Source organism: Rutidosis leptorrhynchoides, chromosome 11 (genome assembly GCF_046630445.1).
Source record: "Rutidosis leptorrhynchoides isolate AG116_Rl617_1_P2 chromosome 11, CSIRO_AGI_Rlap_v1, whole genome shotgun sequence".
Classification (NCBI taxonomy): Eukaryota; Viridiplantae; Streptophyta; class Magnoliopsida; order Asterales; family Asteraceae; genus Rutidosis; species Rutidosis leptorrhynchoides.
In genome coordinates, this window is record NC_092343.1 from 314,697,622 (window position 1) to 314,703,072 (window position 5,451).

Sequence of the window (5,451 nt, forward strand, 5' to 3'; positions counted from 1 at the left end):
TCAGGAGGTGTAAAGAACAGATCCTTAGAAATTTGATCTTGACTACATATAGCCATAGTCTCTTCCAGGTATTCGTTGACGAGTTCTTGAAAAGAATCAAAGAGATTCACATCTTCTTCCTTAGGATGGTTCATGAGGCGATCAACATTGAATGTGATTTCTTCTCCTCCAACCCTTCACTTCAATGATTTCTCGTGAATGTCAATTACGACCTTGGCAGTGTTCAGGAATGGTCTGCCAAGAATGAGTGGGACCTTCGTGTCTTCCTCAATATCCATAATGACGAAGTCATTGGGAAACGCGAACTTATCCACTCTAACTAGGACATCTTCAGGTATTCCCCAAGGAATCTTAATTGATCTGTCCACAAGTTGGATAGTCATTCTAGTGGGCCTTAATTCATTTAATCCTAGCTTCTTGAATAATGAATAGGGCATTAGGTTTACACTGGCACCTAAGTCTGCTAACGCATTGCTAATTTGGACATCTTGCAGGTAGCAAGGTACCTTAAATCTTCATGTATCTCCTAACTTAGGGGGGATTTCATGTTGTAACACTAACGAGCATTCTTCCCTTAAGGGCAAGCTAACTATCTCTCTTAATCTCTCTTTGTTTGAAAGTAATTCTTTGAAAAATTTAGCGCAGTTTGGCATTTCTACTAAAGCATCTACTAGTCATACATTCAAATGCAAATTCTTGATAATATCCCAATACTTAGCGAATTTCGCAACTTGTTTTTCCTTCCTAAGCCTACCTGGGAAAGGTATGCGGGCGCGCGGAATAATTTCCGGGGCCTTAGGAGAGATAGGTTCCGGTGGATTGACAACTGGGTCAATTGACACAGGTTCCTTATCGGAAAAATCTTGTATGGGTATATTAACAGTTTTTTTCTTTCCCTCCTCTAGTAGTTACTAGGGCATCAAACTCACTACACTCTATATCAATTTTAACGGTTAATCGTTTAAGCGTAAGCTAAAAACTAGTGATTAATTCTTCAAAAGTCTTCATCAATGTATCAAATTTGTTCTGGCATTCTATGACTTGAAGGTTTTTCATATATTGCTTTTTCATAAATTCAACTAAAATTTCCTTAGAGTGGAGAGTTGGTTTATGCAATGGGAATACTATATTATGATCCGAGCTATTTTGCTGTTTGTGTGCCCATCTAGGGTAAGGATACCTTAGATTGGTTCTAGTAGCATCAGAGTTTCTAGGAATTAGTAAACTTTGAAGAGTGAGGGTGAGATCTTGTAACCTGGTTTCCAGTATTTTTACCGTATGAGCGAAGACGTCATCCTTCTCAGCAGCTTCATTATTCCAATCTTCCTGCTGTGCAGCTATTGTGTCCAAGAGATCCCAAGCTCCGTCTGCTGTTCGAGACATGAAATTGCCTTGCGAGGCCATGTCTAGGAGAGACTTGTCATCTTTGGTTAAACCATTGTAAAGCATACATATTATGTCTGCCCGACTTAACGAATGATTCGGGCATCTTTTAAGCATCATCTTTACTCTATTCCATGCTAGACACAATGACTCATTTTCTTTTTGAGAAAAGTTTGTGATGTCATTTCTTAAACAGGTTTGCTGGGAGGGTGGATAGAATTTGTTTAGAAATTTAGTGGCTAAATCCTCCCATGTGTGGATTGAATTCAGGATAAGTTCGTCAAACCATGCTGAAGAGTGTGCAGAAAGCGAATATTGAAAAAGATGAAGTTTTAAAATATTTTTCTCGTTTCATTCCTTCTTAAAAGAGTCAATCAGACTGATAAATTTTTTTATATGAAAGTTCGGATCGTCAGTCGGTAATCCTTGAAATTTACAGATCATACTGACTAGTTTAATCATATGTGAACTGATTTCAGGAATTCCTTAGGTTCCTAAGATGATTGGTCCTCCTCTTTCCTCTAAGCATGACTTATGCATAGAAGCAAGGGTATCTTGTTGTTCCATTTTTTAGATTTTCTGTTTAAGAAGACTTAAAAGTAACTTTTAGAAAATATTAATTCACTAAAAGGATCGATAACTTTAATAAAAACAATTATTCTTGAAATTCGGTCGCTAACCAGATCGGATATATCAATCAATAGGACTTCTCACATATTACTTTTATTAAGGTGGCCAGGCCGACTACGGAGAGGCAGGATCCTTTTGGTTCCAATATAATTGGAGACTGTTCGGAAAATCCAACAACCAAGTCAGTGTATAATTGTCTTTCTTAGACACCACCAAACAATACTTTGTCTGTTTAAAATCTTTCTCGAACAAAATATTCGATCCCCCGGCAGCGGCGCAAGAAAACTCGTTACTACTATGATATGGCCGAAATGGACGGTTTTATTCGCGCGGTGTCATTAGGCTGCAGGACGTCTGATTCAGTTGATCAAGGTAGCACACAGTGGTTTTGTTTATTTATATTTTGTGGGGCCTAAATTTACTTTTACTTTCTAAAGTGTAGAAGGTGTGAGTTAACCTAGTGTCGTATTTTTATGCTGATTAACAAATCGAAGATCAAGTGGATAATTGTCTTTTAGTTAAATTACCTGAATAAATGATAGTAGTTGATTTTAGCTAAATGTCCTAAATGCAAAAAAGTAAATAAAGTGGAAGGATATCTGGAGTATGCAGATCAGGGAAATGTTGACCAAGATATCAGTGTTGGGTTAGGGAAAGGTAATTATGCTTATGTTAAGACTATGCTTGGAATGATGTAGATCTGGTTGGATGAGCTAATTACACAGACCTACTTTACTCTGAACTCTCGGAGTTCTCTTTGAGCAGTGAGAAGTATGTCACTTGGTCGTATAACTGAAGTATAACAATACCTCGGAGGTTATCCTCAGTAGAGTACTAGGTTTATTAGTGAGTTAAGCTCTAATCCTAACCCTCGTTATCAGTTTAGGTAACTGAATAACAACGTGCCGTGTTGATTGAACACTGATCACAAACGGAAGGGATCCGTCGGTTTAAGTTGGCAAAACCTTGAATGGAAACTAACAACCATTTCATCATACTAATGAGATCACAACAATTCAAGCATTATACAGCATTACAGTTAATATAATGATAGTAAAGCAGATAGAACCTAATGAATACCTAAACAGTTGATATGACTAAGACCTAGGGCAACAATCAGACAAGAACATGCAATAGGCTTGGGTCATACAGTAAAGGCACTAACTAGATCTTAACAGCTCCTATGAGGCCTCTTCAGAACAGTCATAGGCTTACTAGGTCATTCATGTCTCAATTCCTAAGTTCCGTGTCCTAAAAGTGCATTAGATGCCTCTCGGGAACTCCGGCAATACCGAGTTCATAGAATCTTCAGATACAGTATAACCAGGTGTCTTAATCCTTTGAAGTAGCTAATTTCATATAGGTGGACAAGTCCTGATCACAACCTAGGTTGGTCAATCCTTAAGATGCTAGCATACAAATCTATCAGACTTCCTAGTTCAGCATTATAACAGTAATCGTACTAAATTAACATAATTACGCTAACCCAAACTTCTATCATGGCAACATACAGATTAATTAAGCTATCATGGCAATATTGGAACACATTATTAAACATAAAAAGTAAGCATACATGTTTAATATAAAAGACAAGCGTTTCTGATAAAAACCTGAAAAGGCCGAACAAATATGCCCGAGATCGCAGGGACTCGCCGGGATATCCTCCAGAAAATAAAAGCTAAGGTAACTACTACTAAAAGCTAACTAAAAGATTGAAAATATAAAATGAATTGCAAGTTGAGTGTGTCTTGGAATGGACGGAGAAGGCCCTTTAAATAGACCACAATTTTGCCTGCAAACGGCTGGCAGGCCGTGTGGCAGGCCGTATTTGGCAGCCCATTTGCATGGTAAGCCGTATTGAGGGGCCGTTTGCTGGACCATTTGGCAGGCCGTATTCGGTGCTGGTCAGCCTTGATTCACTAGATCGTAATTTGATTTCTTGTCTTTCACCGTTTTCGCTCTAGAATCTTCGTTTTAGCTCCGTTTTACTTGATTCTTTTTGCATCGCCTTTGTAATTACTTAATCTACAAAATCAACCGAAAAAATGATAATTTTGCCGACAAATTTTTGATCTTTATTGTTTTAGGGCTTAATTTAGGGGGTAAAAACGTGACTTTTTGCCCGATATCACAAATCTATCCGGCTTACAAGTTCAGCATAATAACAATAACCGTACTAATTTAACATAATTACGCTAACCCAAACTTCTATCATGGAAACATACAGATTAATTAAGCTAGCATGGTAATATCGGAACGCATTATTAAACATAAAAGGTAAGAATACATGTTTAATACAAAAGACAAGCGTTTCGGATAAAAACCTAAAAAGGCTGAAGAAATCTGCCCTAGATCGCAGGGACTCGCCGAGATATCCTCTGAAAAATAAAGGCTAAGCTAGCTACTACTACTAAAAACTAACTAAAACTTAAAAATATAAAATGAATTGTAAATCGAGTGTGTGTTGAAGTGGATGGAGAGAGCCCTTTAAATAGACTTGGATTTTGCCTGCAAACGGCTGGCAGGCCATTTGGCAGGCCGTTTATAGGAGCCGTTTGCCAGGTTTGACGTTTAAGGTGCCCGTTTGATCTGGCCATTTGGCAGGCCGTTTGTGAGCTAGGCATGTCGTTTGGCAGGCTGTTTGGCAATCCGTTTGGTCTGCCTGGTCAGCTGATTTTCACTGGATCGTAACTTGATTTCTTGTCTTTCACCGTATTCGCTCTAGATTCTTCGTTTTAGCTCCGTTTTTGTTGATTCTTTTTGCATCGCATTTGTAATTACTTAATCTACAAAATCAACCAACAAAGCGATTATTTTTGCGATAAAGTTTGGAACTTTATGAGTTTTGTGGCCTAATATCGGGGGTAAAAATGTGACTTTTTGGCCGATATCAATTATAATAATTACTTTATGTAAGCTCGACTTATAGGGAAGGTACCATTAGGTTTGACGAACCTCGCCTCAACCTACGAGGTGCTTATTCTATTGTAACTTGTACACTTAATCGGTGTATGCTTAGAAAGGGTAAAGCGAAGACGTGTAGCGCTTTAGCTTACGAAATCTTGTGGCATAACTTATGAAATGCTTTACTAAACCTGTAGATTCACTCAACTTTTTTCGTTAACGTTTTGCATGTTTTTATCTCAGGTCCATAGAGGTATTGCTTCTGCTTTGCAGAGTTATCATGATTGCTTGTTAGCTGCTAGTACTGGATGTTGTCCAGCATGTTTTCGCCATGACATAATTTAAAGAACATATATTCGCATTGAACACTGTCGTTTCAAATAATGTTTTGGTTTATTTAAGTTAGTCGTTTATGTCAACTGCTTTTCAGATATATTTCTTTTAATAAATGACTTTGTTTTGATATTTAATGCGAATACTTTTTCGAAAACGTCACATATAGAGGGTGTGACCGTTAAACTGTGGGACCAGAGT